Here is a 21,222-nt window from a genome sequence, read left to right as displayed (position 1 = left end):
AGGAAACGTAGTTTGATTTTGCCTATGACGCCTCCTCCCCCAAGTCGGCATAGCTCAGTACCAAGAGATGCTGTTGTTTCTTCATTTCCTCTCTGAAGAAAGGAGAGCACAAGGAGTGAAGCCAATGTCATCAGCCTTTTGGGACACTTCCAGAGAAACCTGTTCTTGTCTTAGCTTACCCCAGAATACTGAGGAATTTGACATAGTTGGAACGCCCAAGGGCAGCTAAGATGAAGAGGAGGAACAGGTGACTCAGCACCCTCTTCATCTCCAAGAGTTGACAAAGTCCCCAGCATCTGCCCAGCTTCTAGCAGCTGCAGGATTTTCAGCAATCATTAAGATCACCAGCAATTCTCATGGCCTCCGACAGTCAAATGGCTCCCAAGAGCTGGCATGGATTGCAGCTGCTCTATGCAGATTGCACCTTTCCACACAGATCACAACTGATGCAAGGCCTGCAGCAAAAGGTGCAGCACCCAGCACAGATTATTGCTGTCTGTGTGGATCACAATAGCTGTGTGGCCCCAGAAACCAGGATGGCACCAGACACTCTGGGCTGATTAAAGCAGAAGGCATAATTCCTAGGACAAGGTGCAAATCTTGGCAGACAGCAGCAATCTTGGCAGATAGTGCAGGTCTGAAAAGCCAGCACAGCTCTGTGGGATTGGGACAAGGAAAACAATTCTGGTACTTTTATTTCACTGTGGAAAGAAAATAGTGGAGCTTGCACCTAATGTCCCAGCATTCCAATGCACAGTTCTTGGGAAAATGAAAGAGTGGCCCTCAATAACCAGCATGGCTCTGTGGGATGGGTAGAAGGTGCAAAATTTTAAGATGTTTTTCCACAAGAGAAGGAAACGAGTAACATGCACATATATGTATAAATTGAGGCATTCCCAGAATCTGTAGTAAGGCTAATTAGTGAAGTTCTTTCCCTGCCAAAGCCAGTCTGCTAAGACTGGAAGAGGTGGCTGCTTCTTCACATGAGGAGACTTGTAAAGCTACAAGAAACATGAAAAACAAGGAAATATAATGCTACCAAAGGGACAAAATAAATCTGTAGTAACTAACCCTAAAGAAATGGAAAAATTCAAATTGCTAGCAAGAAAATCAGAATAATTGTCATAATATGTCCAGTGAGCTAAAGAAAATGACAACTGAACAAAAGTCAGGAAAAAAATATAAAGGAAAAATTAGAATATCACAAAGAGATAGGAACTACAAAAAAGAATCAATAGAAATTCTAAAGCTGGAAATACAATACCAGAACTGCAAAGTCCAGTGGACACCTTCAAGAACAGACTCAATGAAGAAAAAAAAAAAAAAAAAAAAAAAATCGGCAAAATCAAAGATAGGTTATTCAAAATTATCTAGTCAGTGGAACAAATTGAGTGAAGAAAGTCTATGGGACTTATGGCACATCATCAAATGAACCAATATATAACTTATGGAAGTCTAAGAAGGAGAAGAGAAAGAAAAAAGGACAAAGAGCTTATTGCCAGATATATGACTGACATCTTCATAATTCTGGAAAAGGGACATTTGGATTCATAAGCCTCGAAAATTCAAATAAGATAAATTAATGAAATCTACACTGGGTCATAAGATAACTAACTTGTCAGAAGTCAAAGACTAAGAGAAAATTTTGAAAGAGCAAGATTAAAACAGTTTGTCAGGCACAAGAGAGTCCACCATAAGACTATCAGGTATTTCTCAAGGCAAAACCTTACAGGATGGAATGGAGCAGGAAAACATTTAAGGAAGTGAAAGAAAAAATTACCAACCCAAAATTCTGTAATTGGAAAAATTATCTTTTAAAAAAGTGAAAGAGAAGTAAAAATGGTCCCTGGCAAACAAAAGCTAAAAGAGTTGGTCACAATCAGACCTGCATTATAAAAAATGACAGTGAATTTTTCAACTTGAAAGGATCCTAAATGACAAACAAGTATAAAATTCAATAAAGAAAATGTAAAGTACAGAATGCTGTACATCTGTAATGATAGTATGAACATCACTATTAATTTTAGTGTAAAAGTAAAAAGACATAACCATAACTACAAAAAGTGTTAATGTATACATAACATACATAGATTTAAACTGTGACATTGATAACATGAAGAGAGGGTAGAGGAAATATAAAAATGTAAGATTTTATATGTGAGTGAAATTATCATAAGGTTAAAATAGACTTATAACCAAGGGATGTTTCTTGTAAGTCTCATGGTAATAACAACAACAAAATAGAAGATATAAAAGTCAAAGAGAAAAAAATCAAAGAAATATCTCTACAAAAAAATAATACAAAGGAAAGAGGAAAAAATGAATAAAAACTACACAACAAAGTAAAACACTGGCTCCAGAGCAACCAGTGAATCAATGAATAAATCAAAATAGAAATCAAATAATATATTGAGAGAAATGAAAATAAAAACATGGCATACTAAAACTTATGTGATACAGCAAAACCAGTTGTAAGAGGGAAGTTTATTAATGCCTACAATGAAAAAGAATCTCTCAAAATAAACAACCTAGCTTTAGACATCAAGGAACTAGAAAACAAAGAACAAATTAAACTCAACATTAATGGTAGGATGGAAATAATAAAGATAAGAGTAGAAGTAAACGAAAGAGACTATAAAAACAAAATAAAAAAATCAATGAAAGTGAAAGCTAATTTTTGAAAAAGATAAAATTAACAAATCTTTAGCTAAGCTAAGAAAGAGAGAAAGACTCAAAATCAGACATAAGAGGAAACATTACATCTGATGCCAAATAAATTTTTAAAAATAGAGATTGCTAAGAACAAATATATGCCAACAAATTTGGTAACCTAAATGAAATGGATAAATTCATAGATACCTACAATCTACTTAAAGCTATGAAGGAATAGAAAATCTGAACAGACCAATGAGAAGTAAGGAGATTGAATTAGTAATTAACAAAATTACAACAAAGAAAAGCCCAGGACCTGTGGCCTCACTGCTGAATTCCCCCAAATATTTGAAGAATAATAGGAATTATCAAACTCATTCAAAAAATTAAAGTAGTGGGAGCACTTTAAAATTTCATTTTTATTAGGGCAATGTTACCCTGATACCGAAGCCAAACAAGTTCACTTATAAAAAATAAAATTACCTTTCAATATTTCTGATGAACATAGGTGCCAAAGTCTTTTAAATACTTCTACATCAAATTCAACAGCACTTTAAAAAGATCATATCACAATCAAGTGAGATTTATGCCTGGGATGCAAGGATGGTTCAACTTATGCAAATCAATAAATGTGATACATAACATTAATAGAATGAATAAACATATCATCTCAATAGGGGCAGAAAAAGCACTTGACATAATTTAACACCCTTTCATGTTAAAGAAATTAGACTAAAAGGAATGTACCTCAACACTATGAAATCCATTTTTGAAAATCTCACCGCTAATGTCATGCTCAATGGTGAAAAGGCAAAAGCTTTTTCTTTAAGATAAGAAACAAGACAAGGATGCTCTCTCTCACCAATTATATTCATCATAGTAGTGGAAGTCCTAGTCAGAGCAATTTGGAACAAAGAAAAAAGAAATAAAAGGCATCTAAATTCAAATTAGAAGTAAAATTATTAATGTTTTGATTGTATACATAAGAATGAGATGACTGTATACATAGGAAAGATGACATGATTGTAACATAGGAAGATGTATGATTATAGATGACAAGATGGCATACATAGAAAACCGTAATGACTACACCCACACCAACACACACAGACACACAGACACACTCACAAACCACAAGAACTACTAAATTCAGTAAAGTTGCAAGATACAAAAACATACAAAAGTCAGTCGTGTTTCTATATACTAACAATGAACTACCTGAAACAGAATTTAACAATCCTATTTACAATAGTATGAAAAACAAAATATTAATAAACTTAACCAAGGAGGTGAAAGTCTTATGCACTAAAAACTACTCTACATTGATGGAAGAAATTACAAACACACACAAATAAGTGAAAAGTCTTCCAGTGTTTATTGATTGTAGAATTTAATCTTGTTTAAAAATGTCCATACCACTGAAAGTGATCTGCAGATTGAAGGTTGTTTCCAACAAAATCCCAATGGCATTTCTTACAGATATAGAAAAAACAATTCTAGACCGGGTATGGTGCCTTAGGCCTGTAATCCCAGCACTTTGTGGGGCCAAGACAGGTGGATCACTTGAGGTCAGGAGTTCAAGACCAGTATGGCCAACATGGTGAAATCTCTGTCTCTACTAAAAATACAAAACTTAGCCAGGTATGATGCAGGGTGCCTGTAATCCCAACTACTTGGAAAGCTGAGACAGGAGAATTGCTTGAGCCTGAGAGGTGGACGTTGCAGTGAGCTGAGATGGTGCCACTGCATTGCAACCTAGGCCACAGAGAGAGATGCTGGAAAAAAAAAAAAAAGAAAAGAGAGAGAGGAAGGAAGGGAGGGAAGGAGGGAGGGAGGGAGGGAGGGAGGATTCTAAAATTCATATGGAACAACAAGAGACCCAGAATCACCAAGTGATCATGAGGGAAAACAAAGCTACAGACATCACATTCCCTGATTTCACAATATATTACAAAGCTACAGTAATTAAAACAGTGTGGTACTGGAATAAAAGCAGGGATATAGAATAAAAGCAGTGGAACAGAATAAACAGCTCAGAAATAAAACCAGATATTATACGATCATCTTCAACAAGGGCACCAAGAATACACAATAGGGAAAATACAGTTTCTTCAATTAATGTTCATGGAAAAACTGGATATCCAAATTAAAATTCACAAAATTGAAGCCCTGTCTTACATTATACACAAAAATTAACTTAAAGTGGATTAATGACAAATGTAATAATTTAATCTGTAGAATTCCTAGGCGAGGGCATAGGTGATATGATATGCTTTCATTATATTGATCATACTAACAGTTTCATAGATATGACATCAAAATCACCAGCAACAAAATAAAAATGGACAAGCAGGACTATATAAATCTAACAAGTTTCTACACAGCAAAGAAAACATTAAACAGAATGAGAAGGCAACCCATAGAATGGAAGAAAATATTTGCCAATCATTTATCTGATATGGGGTTAATTTACAAAATACATAAGGAACTCCCACAATCCAATAGTAAATCAAACAAGGAAATAACTTCCTTTAAAATGGACAAAAGACTTGAAAAGACGCATTTTCAAAAGAAGATATTCAAATGACCAACAAGCACATGATTAAGGTACTCAACATCACCAATTATCAGGGACATGCAAACCAAACTACATTGAGATATCACTGCCCACCTCTTAGGAGAGCTATTGTTTTTTAAAAAATAAACAACTCTTGGTGAGAATTTGGGCAAAATGAAATGGTTGTACACTCTTGGCGGCAATGTAAAATGGTTCAATACTTATGAAGTTTCCTCAAAAATTAATAGAATCACCATATTGTCATGCCACAACACTTCTGGGTATATATAAAAAATTGAAATATGAATCTCAGATATCTGCACTCCCATATTCATTGAAGCACTAGTCAAAATAGCCAAGATACAGAAACAAACCAATCCATGAATATTATTCAGTCTTAAAAAAAGCAGCAAATGTTTTTTATTTGTGACAACATAGATGGACCTTGAAGACATTATGCTAAGTAAGATAAGTCAGTCACAGAGGAAAAACATCGCATAATTTCTCTTACATGAGGTATCTAAAATAGCCAAACTTGGAGAAAAAGGAACGGTGTTGCCAGAAGATGGGAGGAGAGGGAAATGGGTTCAGTGGGCATCAAGTTACAATTTAATGAGATGAACAATCTCTACTGTATAACAAAGTGCCTATAGTTAACAATAAGGTGTGATGCACTTAAAAATGCATTAAGAGGATAGTTCTCATATTAAGTCTATTTGCATTTTCATTCAAGCTGTTCTTTTATGTGCTGATAATTAATTGAAAAACTCTACTACTTTTCTTCTTTTCATGTCATTATCAGTGTGCCCCTCTGGGCATGTTTCTATTTCTTCTTCAAAGTTTTGCTTTATAAAGTTTTAATCACTCAAGAAAATTACTTTTTTCTGATCTCCTGCAATTTAGTCCAATTTTGAGAACCCATAATTCAGATGTTTTAAAATTACATATGAAATAACTATATAAATACATATTTCACTAAATTATTTAATGGTAAATTCAATTTCCTAGGATAATTATAGAAGATAAAATATTGCAAACTGTTTTCAACTCTTCAAATTTTTCCGCAATGGAAAGACCAGACTACATTGAAATAGATACTTTGATAAGTATTTATTTATTCACTCCGCCCTCAACGAATGGTTTAAGTATTTTTGTGTGCCAAAAACTATCCTAGAAAAAGGAGGAGATAGATATTAAAAAACCTCTTTCATCATAGATTTTATATCTTTGTGGAAAGAGACAAACAAGAGATCCGTTAATATTTTAATAAATAAACTAGATGTCAGGTAGTAATAAGCAAGACATTATACCACAAATAATGATGAACAGTGATTCTTGAGAAAAGAACAAATGAGCTAAGCCATAAGCACAGCCTAGTTTACTGTCTGTAGAAAATTTCCAGACTTTTGTACCTGGAGGTGAAATCCAGACACAATTTGGAAGTCTCCCTGAATGAAGGAGATGGAGCTGAGACTAGGAAATCCAAGATGGCTGGTGTTTGTAGACTACAGATGCAAAGAAGAGATAGCTGTAATGAAAGAATTCTAGAGAACTTCACAGAGTAATCTTAGAGTCCCATTGAATACTAATCAGGGCATGGATATGAAGAAACTCTCTGAAACCAGAAAAAGAGCAACCCAAAAAGATTAGGCAGACCATTGTGCCGAGCTCTACAGGTTTGGGAATAGTGCCTTTCCCAATAGGAAGACTAGAAAACATCCAATGTCATCCCTCAGTAGTGCAGAAAATTAACTCTTAACTAAATGCTATTCTGGACTTGCCTAACAAAGTTAAAAGCAAGAACGAAAATGATCAAACTGATTCTATGTAACATAGTTGCTTATTGTTCTCTGGATTTTTTTTAATATCTTGAACCCTTCGCTCTCCTGACTTCCTTCACATCTTTGCTCACAAGTTATGTCAACAAGGCCCTAACTTGTGTTTAAAGCAGTCATACCTCTCTCTCTCACTCCTAACATGCCTATCTTTCTTGCATGATTCATTTTCCTCTATAATCCCTAGACACTCATCATTTTCTAACATCCTGTGTAATTCACATATTTTATCGTTGTCTTTCCACTAAAATATAAACTTTATGGGAGTATGGAGTTTTACACATGTTGTTTGCTTCTCTCTCCTCGAATTTTAGAATAAAGCCCTCGTCTATAATAGATTGTCAATAAACATTATTGCTTGATTTGATTTTGAAGTATGTTGTATGTTTGCAAGAGGCAAGATAAAAATGAAAAGAACACACCACGCTAATACTGAATACCCTGGGAGAGATCATTTGAAGATGATATAAGAAAACTGTCAGCACTTTTGTCCTTTATAACTTTTACATTATTTTCCAACACTTATTAACAGCATGTATTTCTGTGATAAAACAACATTATAAGAAAACTATTTATTAAAGATAATAATACAGTGTCTGTGGTATAATACACATTTTCATGTTATTCAGTAAGTATATTACGGGCTCCAACTATGTGCCAGACACTGTGCTAAGGCCCTTGAGAGATGGCATTGAACAAATATCAAAGGTACACTGGTTTTTTGGAGCTTGGAATAATGTAATATAGATATACTCACCGAAATAATTGCAAATTTTTGTATTGTTTATACCCCATAGTTTAAATGTTACATTTGTGTTTGTTAAAGAAAATGTCAAACTGACTTTCAAATTACCTGGAAGGGGCACAAAGAAGTTTCTGGGATGTTAGAAATGTTTTATTTCATGATTTGTTGACTGTTTTATAGGTTTAGACATTTGTTAAAACTTATTAAAGAGTACACTTAAAATATACATATTGTCGTATGTAAGTGATCTTAACGAAAAATACAAAGCTATATATTCTTTCCTCAATTATAAATATAATACCTGCCATTTTAGAAAATTTGAATGAGGAAATCCATTTTTTAAATAAATAATTAACAAAGTCTGTTAATGAGATTTGGGATTTGATTTCGATAGGAAGATAAAGATTTAGAAGATCTTAATAAATATAAGCTTGGAAGTAATTTTTATAATTCATATAAGATTCTTGAGCGTACAATTCAGCATAATAAACACATTTATAAATAGGAAATAATTGTTAGTTATCCTTTGATTACAAAAATATTTCATGATCATGTACAGAAAATTTTGGAAAGCACAGAAAGAAAATCATCTAAAGGCTAATAATCCTTTGGCATATTCCTTTGCAAAGATTTTTCTAGATACATTTGTGCATAAATGAAATCACATGGCCTATATTGTTGTATCATGTTTTCATATTTATAATTATAAATAAAACCGGCATATTCCCATATGTTGGTAAAAAGCTGAGTGTTGGGAGGGAAACAGAGGCAGGGCTTGCATAATGTCCTCGGGAATGTGTCTAGACTTGCTGGCTCCTTGCTTGTAGCCCTCCTAGGCTCCTATTTCCATTATCTCAAGTAGCAGAACATGTTCCATATAAATGCTAAACCATCACAGCTGTAAATCATGTGCTTAATACAACCTGCCCTTTTGACCTCCACATTCTCACCACCTGGTTCTTTGTTAGATTACCAATAGATACCCTGGGTTCCCAGAGCTCGGGCGGGGGGTGGGGGGGGTCCCTTATGCTGCCTCTGTACACTAGCGATAGCCTCCTGATGTCTCACCTTTTTCTCTAATCCTCTGACTTTGTCAGAGTTGGTCACCCCCATGACCTAGTGTTGGGTCTGATCACCCCAACTATTCCTGGTTGCCCAATGTGGGGGTAACAAAGACACCCAGTGAGGGAACGCTAGAGCATGTGAAAGCAGAGGACACATTGTCAAAGGAGGTAAGTCAGTCATATGAAGGAAAAAGATGGCATAATTTCACTTATGAGGTATCTAAAATAGCCAAGCTTGGAGAAAAAGGAACCATATTGTCATCCCACACCACTTCTCGGTATATATCCAAAAAAACTGAAATATGAATCTCAAAGAGATATCTGCACTCCTAAAAGCAGCTCGGCAGGAAAGCTGAGCACTGGGAAGAACCAGGGTAACAATGGGACAAAGTGAAAGTAGACATTCTGCTTATTTAAATTTAAGGCATTTATTACGAAGAGGGGGAGTGAAAGTATTCAAAATATAGCACTCTTTAATGCAGTAGAGCAGTTTTGTCCGTGGTTCCCGGAACAAGGAACAATGGAGTTGGATGAATGGGAGAGAATTGGCAGAGGTTTTTTAAAAACATATAAAGATGGAGCAAAAATTCCAGTCTGGGTTTGGTCAATGTGGGCGCTAATAGAAGCAGCTCTTGAGCCATTTCAGATGATGAGGAGGATGAGTGTAAAAAACTAACTTCAGATTCTGAATGTGAGGAACAGGAAACAGGGGAAATAAAAAGGAAAACAAAGTATGTTTTAACTAGCCTGTCGGCTCCACCTGCTGAATTAAGTGAAAGACTACCTTCTCTCCCCTTAATGGGCAAGAAGATGAATTAGCCACAAGACGTACTGCTCCTGTAGTTGCAACATTAAAACCTGGAACAATTGGTGGTGCTATACAAAATTCTATTCAAAAGGCTAGAGCCGAGGAAGACTTTGAAGCATAGCAATTTCTCCTAACTATAATCCAACAGGGAGGACCGCAAACGTCCATCTGCTGTGTTTCCAAACTCCATCTACAAAGGAGAAAGATATTCAAGTAGTTGAAGAAAAAAGTGTACCCTATTCCTCTAAAAGCCAGGGTAAATTTAAAACCTATAGCTGATAATTGAAGGTCTTCTCCATGACCCTACAACACTTCAGTACTACTTTGTTAGCGTAAACAAGGGCGTAGCCCAAAAGCACTGAGACCACTGACAACTATCAAAATTCCTTAACCCCATAACCCGTGAATGGCCCAAATGCATTCCATTGGTAGCAGCAACTGCTTTGCTAACAGAAGTAGAAAAATAACTTTTAGAAGAAATCTCATTATGAGCACACCTTACCAGTTCAGAGCCATCCTAAGTAAAAAAGCAAAAGGTAGCTTACTAACCCAAAGTATGGGGCTATTGTTAGGAAAAGGTGATTTAACATTAACCACTGAAAATTCTATTAACCTACCAGGTTTCCTAACAAGGGATTTAAATCTTAATTATCATATAAAGGTCCAACCCTGTCCAGGAACTCCAGGACAGGACGGCTGGTTCCTCCCAGGTGATTGCGGAGGAGAAAAACACAATGAGTATTCAGTAATTGATAGGGAGACTCTTGTAGCAGCAGAGTTAGAAAAATTGCTTAATTGGTGCAAGCTGTTTGCACTCATCCAAGCCTTAAAGTACTTACAGAATCAAAAAACTATCTCAATCCTGACTCAAAAAGTTACACCCTCTCTGAAATGTATTTGTGTAAGAACTTTATGAGAATGCATCTTGATGGGGCAGCTGGGTTATGAATACTCAGGAACCCAGCCCAGCTCTAGAACTCACCCTGAGTTGGGCACGCTGGTAAAGGACCACTAGAGTCCAGCAGCCCGGACCCCTTTCTTTGTGGTCAAGAAAGGCAGGAAAATGGGTGCACACTGCTACATCGGTGAGCGTAACTAATCCAATAAGCAGAGGTCCATGGGTGGTTACGCACCCTGGAAAGGAATAAGCATTAGGACCATTGAGGATGCTCTAGGACTAATGCGCATTGGAAAATGACTAGGGGTGCTGGCATCTGTTCTTTTTCTCAGATGGGAAATATTTCCCCCCAAGGCAAAAAGACCCCTAAGATGTATTCTGGAGAATTCGGCCCTGTCAGTGTTATGTTCCTTTTTCCCTCGGCCCTGTCAGTGTTATGTTCCTTTTTCCCTCTCAGACTTGAAGCAAATTAAAATAGACCCAGGAAAATTCTTGGACCACCCTGATGGCTATATTGATGTTTTTCAAGGGTTAGGACAATCCTTTAATCTGACATGGAGATAATGTTACTGCTAGATCAGACACTCCACATGAAGTGCCGCCATAACTGCAGCCCCAGAGTTTGGCGATCTCTGGTATCTCTGTCAGGTCAGTGATAGGATGACAACAGAGGAAAGAACAATTCCCTACAGGCCAGCAGGCAGTTCCCAAGGTAGACCCTCACTGGGACGCAGAATCAGAACATGGAGATTGGTGCCACAGACATTTGCTAACTTGCGTGCTAGAAGGACTAGCGAAAACTAGAAAGAAGCCTATAAATTATTCAATGATGTCCACTATAACACAAGGAAAGGGAAAAAAATCCTGCCTTTCTGAAGAGACAAAGGGAGGCACTGAGGAAGCCTACCTGTCACCTGACTATTGAAGTCCAACTAGTCTTAAAGTTCATCACTCGGTCAGCTGCAGATATTAGAAAAAGCTTCAAAAGTCCGCCTTAGGCCCAGAGCAAAACTTAGAAACCCTATTGAACTTGGCAAACCTCAATTTTTTAGAATAGAGATCAGGAGGAACAGACAAAACTGGAAAAAAGCCACCGCTTTAGTCATGACCCTCAGGCGAGTGGACTTTGGAGGCTCTGGAAAAGCGAAAGGCTGGGAAAATCCAATGCCTAATAGGGCTTGCTTCCAGTGCGGTCTACGAGGACACTTTAAAAAAGATTGTCCAAATAGAAATAAGCTGTCCCCTTGTCCATGCCCTTTATGTCAAGGGAATCACTGGAAGGCCCACTGGCCCCAGGGGACGAAGGTCCTCTGAGTCAGAAGCCACTAACCAGATGATCCAGCAGCAGGACTGAGGGTGCCCAGGGCAAGCTCCAGCTCATGCCATCACCCTCCCAGAGTCCTGGGTATGCTTGACCATTGAGGCCAGGAGGTTAACTGTCTCCTGGACACTGATGCGGGCTTCTCAGTCTTACTCTCCTGTCCCAGACAACTGTCCTCCAGATCTGTCACTATCTGTCCTAGGACAGCCAGTCACTAGATACTCCCAACCACTAAGTTGTGACTGGGGAACTTTATTCTTTTCATATGCCTTTCTAATTATGTCCGAAAGCACCACTCCTTTGGTTAGGGAGAGACATTCTAGCAAAAGCAGGGGCCCATTACACACTAGAATTAGAAGGAAAAAGGTAAATGTATATAGACTCTAAGGATGCTTACCTAGTCCTCCGTGCCCACGCAGCAATATGGAGAGAAAGGTGTTCCCTCGGAAGTTAGGAATTCCCCATCAAACATCAGAAGGCCCCCAAATTCTCCTTACCTGAGTCTACTTCCTCCGATCCCTGACTGAAGATAATTTTATAGGGAAGAGGATTTGCTTGTCTCTTCAGGTGATAATCAGGTGCTTGCGTGGGTGCCCTTCAAACATCTGAAGATCTATCATGAGCCACAGCATCTAGTGGACCCACCTGAACGGTGCTAATTGAAGGTTTGGAAAGCCTTGATTTGCTTTCTCTATGCCTTCTGTTAATCAGAAAAGGCCTGTTTCTTATCAGTGACCTCTGGGCTACAACCACAAGTTTTTGCTTCAGTTTCAGATTTACTAACATGGGGGTAAGGGTATGCTTGTGTTTTTGCAGCAGATGAATGAACCATGTGGATGCCCTCAAGATGTGTATCGACCATGGAACGGGAGACTAGAGGAGGGGGACCCATGGATCCCAACCATGGACCGGGTTCCCCCAGTACGAGCCGTGAGCCAGTTGAATCTGAATGCAAAGATGGAACTGAGGACCTACTGGAGTCACGATGCTTAACGGACTAATACTTTCTGACTCAGCTCCTCTCTACCCTGAATATAAGAGACCCTAATAGTTAGGCAGGAATATCATCACCCCTATTCAGCATGAAGAAGCTACAGAAAGTGGACCTTCATCCTTCTGCAACCCCTAGGCTTAAGGGCCCTCTTGTAAAAGGGAAAGGGGGAGGTATGTGCGAAACATTCAAACCAGAGTGACTCCAGTTTGAATAAGGGCTAAGAAAAATGAAGCTGGATCACCGACCGGCAATTAAGGGCTGCACAGCCCACAATTGCCTTGCTAATGATAGCTAGGAATGATAGTAATAATACCTTCTCTTTTTCAAAACGGGGGGGCATGTTGGGGGAAAAAGCTGTGTTGGGAGTGAAACTGAGGCAGGACTTGCATAATGTCCTCGGGAATGTGTCTAGACTTGCTGGCTCCTTGCTTCTAGCCCTCTAGGCTCCTAGCCCTCTAGGCTCCTAGGCTCCTGTTTCCATTATTTCAAGTAGTAGAACATGTTCCATATAAAGCTAAACCATCACAGCTGTAAATCATGTGCTTAATGCAACCTGCCCTTTTGACCTCCACATTCTCACCACCTGTTTCTTTGTTGGATTACCAATAAACAGCATGGGCTCCCAGAGCTCGGGGCCTTCACAGCCTCTGTACGTTAGTGATGGCCTCCATGGTATCCCACTTTTTTTTCTTCTCAATCCTTTGACTCTGCCAGACTTTGTCACCCCCATGAACTGGAGTTGGGTCTGATCACCCCAACACCATAAAAATCTCCAAAAACACCTGTAGAAGTGATTTTTAAATTTGTATATACTTTTCAGTCGCATTGAAATATGATGTGGGAACGGCCATGTATAGCCCGTTATATTTATGACTCTCAGCTAACATCTGAGTCTGTATTCTGGAGACTTCGGCCTTGTCGATAACTGACCTGTGACGTAGATTAACCCTTTCATCTATATTGAGATGTGTAAGTTATTAAACTACGTAAAATAACATAGCAATATCACCTTTGCAGGGTACTTGTGTGTATTTATATAAGATCTATTTAAGTCATCTAGTGCTTTTCTGATTAGCCATAACCTAGGTTTCTAGAAGTGTCAGGTTAGGATCACTGCTGATAAATAATATCACACATACTATTCTATATATACTACTGAAACACGAAAAGTGCCCTTGCCCACCTCACAGGGCCTGAGACAGGGGGAGTGGCTTGCTTCTTCAGTGCCCTGCTGCTCAAACCTCTAGGGGGACCCTACAGGCAGGTTGTGGGGCTCTGACACCAGGGCAGCACCTAGGGGAGGATGTTTACAACTCCTGAAGCCCCAGCAGGCATGTGTTACCATCTGCTCTTTTAGTTTTGCCATCTGTAGGCAGCTTGTGTTAACCAGGTCCATTAGACACTCTGCCTTATGGCAAGGACAAAGGGCTTTCTGTATCCCAGGGTTCTTGCCTTGGTGTGCCTGAAGAATTGGATGACACGTGGGTTTGGAGAATGAATGCAAAGTTTTTTATTGAATGGTGGAAGTAGCTCTTAGCAGATGGATGGGGAGCCAGAAGGGGAGTGGAAAAATATCCCCTGGAGTTGGGCCACTCAGCAGCCAGACTCTCCACCGAACACCCCCACTAAACTCCATGTGGTTGCTCTGGTGGATGGCTTGCTGGGGTCAGCTGGTGCCTGTCAGTGTGCTCTTATGGTAGTGCGCTCCTCTAGGCGTCCAGCCACTTGCGTCTTCTTCCACTGGTGTGTTCCTCTCCGCGTCCAGCCGCTTTTGTGGTTTTTATAGGTGCAGGATTGGGGGTATGGTAGGCCAGAGTGATCTTGGGAAATGCAACATTTGGGCACGAAGGTAGGAGTCCCTGTCCTCACCTAAGTCCGTGGGCACAGGCCCATGGGTAGAGCCCTTGCTAGGGACCTGCCCTTCTCCTGCCCCGCTGCCTTACCACAACCAAGGTTATGACTATTTCTTTTACATTTATAGCCTTCTAGTTTCTAAATGATTAATTTATTTTGGGGATTGGATCTTTAAAAATCTTTTAGCAAAAGTAATCAAGTGTATTTTTTCAGAGCACTTGGACATCTACACATTTTCATCATTTTTCAAACAATATATCTGTCTTTATTACTAGAGTTTTCCAAAAGTTTCCTTCGAAACTCTTCAGACTTTTCTTAATTAACTTAGTTTGCCAAGAAAATAAAGCCATTTTTGAATTATTTCCATTGTTTTTTAACCTGCTTCTGAGATAATTTTGTGTGAAACACATTGAATTGTATTTGAGATGTAGAAGTTAGTCTTCCTCCCAGAACAGAAGTTTCTGCTGTGGATTTTTGAGTTCTATATTCCAGAAACAAAGTATTATAGATTAGATTCTAATATTTACATCTATACTATTTATGTATATCCTTGGTATGCTTTTTGTACATGTTTTTCATTTGCTCTTTGTGTTCTTAAAAATCTTCTCAGGTTTTACATCTGTGTCTTTTACCAATTGGTAGTGTCAGTTCAATTCTTCACTGCCTAAAATGCAAATTTTAAAGTTTGATCTGGACTTTATATTTTCTATTTTAAGAATTATTTAGATAAGTAATTTCTCATTTTAATATTTATATTATTTTCCTGAGGACTATTTTTGAACCCATTCCTATTTATGCATGTGTGTATAAAGGACTTGTTTATGTTTCTTGATCTTTTTTAAAGGAAAGATATTCTATGGTCTGGTTTGCTGACACATGGTACAGCTATTTTATCTGTATCTTCATTATTTTTGGAAGGGGATAATGTAGCTCTGTCAAATCTCATACTACAAATCTGTTTGCTGTACCTGTTTCAGCATAATTTCTATGTGTAACCAGAATTGAATTACTTTGTTAGCATTTTATTGAGGTGGAAGGTGGTTCCCAAATTGACCATCCTCTCATTGTGGAAAGAAAAGACAGATCATGGGTTTCTTTTCTTTCTTTCTTTTTTTTTTAACCAAGTGCTTTACATAAATGATTATAACCAAGGCTCTTTGAGATCCTGCCCCGATGTTTCCAACAACTGATTCTACGTTTCCAACAACTGATTCTACATTTCCTGTGTTTGCCTTTAGTTATGAGCACTATACAGGCTAAGATAGTTTGCTACTACCACTTCTTGTATTCCTTTAGCTGTGAATATTTGAAGAAAGACAGAATTGTTAGTGGTGGGTCCTGACTGATAGTTTTAGAAAACTATACTCATGTAGGGGAAGGACATCTGGCCAGTTTTCTGGTTGTGCAAAGTTTGTGTGCAAGCTGGGACTTAAGAATAAGGTAAAAGATTGTAGCTGTAACCAGATGAATTATGCATTTTCAGTTTGAAGGTAGCACAAACATAGGCTATGATTTCATTTATCATTTTAATTCTCAACAGTTAGTAAAATATTGAATTTCTGTTAACATGATTTCTGTTATGTGAACTTTCATTCATTTTATAAATTGTCATTATTCAAATTAAAAAATAGAATTTTAACAGAAAATTATAAAATGGTGGATTCTGTTCTCATAACTAGTCACTGTCTCAAGCCCCTATGATTAAAAAATATATGCTACTATGTATACAATATTGATTTTTAGTGGATATTGTAAATATAAAATTTATTAAAGTCATTTTTATGCTTTCCTTACAGAAGAAATTCTATTTGAAGATATTCAATAAGAGCATCACTGATCAAAGACCACTATTTTTTAAATCATTTTTTTATCAACACAATTTTGTGAGGGTTCTCTACTAGGTGACTGACACAGGAGTAAGTGTTACTCAAAGAAAAAAAATAAAGTAATATACACAGTACACAGTTACAACTCTATACCTGACAGTTTATAATATTGAATATCACAAACTAGTTGTATTTGTTTTAAAATGAAAAATTTAGTAGAAGAATTATCTTTTCAAAAGTCATTTTCACATTTTTTAGTAGTTTCTTAGTTACATGCTATTCACTGTTGAAAACAGCCTAGAGTTATTTTCCTTCCCTTCTCCACATCTCCACATGCATTCACACAGCTATCTGAAAAGGGAGCCAACAGCCATCTTAAATTCCATTTCACTGCACTATAGTCCTGACTTTCAGGAATGTATTTCTTAAAATAATCTGAATTTCACAAGTCACAATTTAAGTCCATTTTATGTAGTCTATAGTGGATATAAATCTATTTTTGAAGATGGTTTTATCAAATTGTTTTTCCTTTTGACACAAAATCTCCATTTGTAAACCTTTATTTTATGTTTACTTCTCTAATATTTCATACGTGACTACTAATTCTTCTCCCAATTCTGATGTGTGCTGAGAAAAATGGGAAAATTACCTCATAGTATTTCAATTATATTCTTCTAAACTATTCACTCACATGTTTGGGTCATGTCCGCTCAAGTAATTATCATGCTAAATTACTGAGCTCCTATTCATTTTTTGGAATTTTAAATCAATTGCTATTATATTTGTATATATCCACTTATTCCCCATTTTATAATTGCACTTTTTTCTTTCTGTCCTAAAGGAACCCATCTGGGAATTTACCTTTTTCCAAGTTTATGATTTTGAATGAGACATTTCTCACATCTGATCATCCTCCTTTCTTCTCTTATTTTGCTATCTCTGTTCTTTGCTCTTAATTCACTTTATTTTGTATTCTTTGAGAGATTAAGTTCATTTAAAGAACCGCTATTTTACCTAAGAATATGTATACACACGTATCTTAGTCTGCAAACAAATGTGTTTAACTGTAATATGTTTATTTTAAAATTAGTGATCTAATTCCATAACTTTATACTATTTTTAAGCGGGTTAATGTGTTATATATTGTGGAAAAGAAACTTTGCATGACAAGCAGACTTATTTCACTGAAGGCCTCAAAATCTTCTGATCAAATCAAACAACTGGTCTTTCATTACAATTATAGTTACTGTTTGAGTCATGGACAGTATGTTTAACTCAATCAAAAAATTTTAACCTTTGAGTGTGTTTTTATATAGAAATACCTCTAAGTTTTATGACCCTAATTATCATATTACCTTGAAGTTAAGTCTATAGTTGAAAAAATATATCAGCTTGATTTTACATGTGTGTTTTTACAAGTTTTCATGTGTCTAGTTGTTAAATGCTCATGTTCTATAAAACGTTCTAAAAATCATACAGGCAACTCACGGTTATACTTTCTTTCATGTAAGGTGAAGTGATTCAATCACTCACATTTTTCTTAATTCATTATGCCTTAGCTGCTCCAGGACCACTAAAATGTTGGTCAAGTTTCACATTGACAATGATACTTTATAGTCTGCAAATTTCCTTCTTAGAGTAATTTATATTTCCATTATTAAAGATAAACTTGTGTTATATCTATATCCAAAAGGAAGAAAAATAATGTTTGGTGGTTTATATATTTGAAAATTATGATGAAGTTTTTTCTTTTCTTATGAAATATCTTGTCACTATAGACTATATTTCAAATTTATGGTGTGCCTTTATTTCTTTGGGAATTTAAAATACTTTAAATAATTTGGGCTTTGCCTGATTCCCCAGAATTGTAGAGTATGACTGATAACTGCCTTTAGAATCTTTAATACCTAAATTACAATTATTATGCAAAGCCCTACAATAGACAGTTATATGGATTGTTAAATGACTTTGCCTTTTTTGCAAACTATAATCATTTTCCTTTATTAGTTGAAGGATTTTATAATTTAAGGAAGATGAGAAACCTATAAGTCACGCTTTCAAATAAGGAACATGGATATTGCAAACATTAAATTCCCCCATAAAAATGTTAAGGCATCATTAAACTAGGTTCAGATTAATACAATTCAGTCAACTCTAGATAGATATCTCCCATAATAAGCTGAAACAATACCTAGTGATCTAAGATGTAAAACATTTTACTACAGCCAATTTATAAACCTATAAAACATACAGGTATCATTCAACCTCTTTATTAATAGTGCCTGCGTTGTATTAAATCAAAACCATTTTAAAAACCCCTCCCCTTTGGCATTCCCTTCCTCAGCTGTTGCCCCTCATTATGTGTTATCTCACTGAAGCTCATCCAAAATGAATGACAGCATCTTTCTTGCTAGAAGCAGCATAGGCAATTCCCGGCCTAGTGATACAGCTTGGCTAGCGCTGAGATTTATAGACACACTTACTGTCCTCAAACTACAATATTCTATTGCTTAATGATGATGTATTTGTTTCTCTGTAGGTATGTGTTTTTTGTTCACTTCGGAAACACGCAACTTATTATTTGTAAGGCTTTTTCAAGTTGTTTTACAAGTGAATTATGTTCACAAGAAAACTGGTATTGGGACAATATCATGTTCTTTTTTTTTTTTTTTTTTTTTTTTTTTTTTTTTTTTTTTTTGAGACGGAGTCTCACGCTGTTGCCCAGGCTGGAGTGCAGTGGCGCGCGATCTCGGCTCACTGCAAGCTCCGCCTCCTGGGTTCACGCCATTCTCCTGCCTCAGCCTCCTGAGTAGCTAGGACTACAGGCGCCCACCACCGCGCCCGGCTAATTTTTTTTTTGTATTTTTAGTAGAGACGGGGTTTCACTGTGGTCTCGATCTCCTGACCTTGTGATCCGCCCGCCTCGGCCTCCCAAAGTGCTGGGATTACAGGCTTGAGCCACCGCGCCCGGCCTGGGACAATATCATGTTCTAAACAATTATGAATCTGGTTGGAAAATTTCTTTTAACACCTCATTTTTCCCTAGTAAGAAAGCCAAGTATTTCATATTGACTGAGTTGCTGAGGGTTTTAATGAATTATGATTTCTGGTTATCTATTGCCATGCAATACTTCCAAAATGAAAACAATATTTACTATGCTCACAAATCTATAGTTGGGGTAGAGTTCTGTGGAAGTCGCCTATCTCTGTTCCACTTGCCATCAGCTGGAGTAGCCCAAAGGTTGTAGGCTGGCATCACCCAAAGATTTGCTTGTATATCTAGTGGTTATGTGGTCATTAACTCCATGTGCTGTCTCCAGCCTGGTGCCTCCATACATGTCGACTCATAGCTTCCAAAGCAGAGTTACAAGGGGGAGAGAAACAGATGGGATCTGTGTCTCCTTTTCTAACCTGGCTTCATAAGTCATACATGTTACTTCTGCCTCAATCTGTTTAAGACGAGTCTGTAAAACTGATCCACATCAACAGGAATGGAATTGGAACAACCTTTTGATGGGAGAAGTATCAAAAAATGTGTTTTTGTTTTAAAATTGTCACATTATCAAAGGTGGAATTAATCTAGTAATTTCAAATATCACTCTGAAAAAAATAGCTGTTCATTTCTAAAATTATGGCATCAAAAAATTTTAATATAAATTCTTGTTCTTATTACTACATTCCATATATTCCTTATGACACGATGTGTCATCCAAGGTCAATTTTCTAAAACATCAGTGTATGATTAAAAAATTAAAACATATGGAAACATAAGCAGTACCTTTGACAGAAAAATTTTGATCTGACTTATCGCAGGTACATATGCATGAATTAAACTATTAAAAATTACCATTTAACATTAGATTCTTACATTTAACATAGATAAATGTTATTTTTAATGCAAAATTGTTCCCAAATAATCTTTAACTGGAAAAATGATTCTAAAGAATGAAGACCAAATCTCTAAAAATGAGATAATCCAGAAGAAAAAACAAAACAAAAACCATATTCAAGTATAACTGCTTGTAATGATAAATATATATGTATACATAGCCAATATTAAAACTCAAAAATTAATACAATTTTTATAAACAATTGACCATAAGAGTGCATCATTAAATTTGCTAAGACAGCTTTGTACAATAGAAGTTTATTTTTCACTCACATAGCTATCTAATATAAATGTTCCTAGCTGATGGGAAGCTGTACTTACTCAAACCTGATATGTTAAATGCCAGCCAGAAGAAGACTGCCTCATTACAGTCTTACACAGAGGTGACCATGAAGTTTATTAACAGAAACTATCTCAGCTGGCAGGATTTCAGGAAGTACACTTTGTTGTCTACAAAAGACTAGGAAAGCAAAATATATCACTATTTCATTAAATTATATAATATTTGTGACCCACCATTGAAAACATTTGTGTATATCCTTCCTCATTTACCCTAATTTCATAAACTAGACTAAAAAAGACCTTAGTAACATTTTTAAAAGTTCACCACTTTAAAAATGTAGGGTAAGAAAACTGGCATGTAATACACTGTTTCTAGGCAGTGATTAATAGTTTTTCCAGTTGGTCAGAGTACGTAAAAGGTAAAGCTGGAATACTCATCACGATAAGTTTTAAAGGAAAAGTATGTGAAAGGATAGCTCTCAGAGGAATCATAAATA

This window comes from Macaca nemestrina, chromosome 10 (genome assembly GCF_043159975.1).
Source record: "Macaca nemestrina isolate mMacNem1 chromosome 10, mMacNem.hap1, whole genome shotgun sequence".
NCBI classification, from domain to species: Eukaryota; Metazoa; Chordata; class Mammalia; order Primates; family Cercopithecidae; genus Macaca; species Macaca nemestrina.
Note: the sequence above shows the minus strand (reverse complement) of the source record.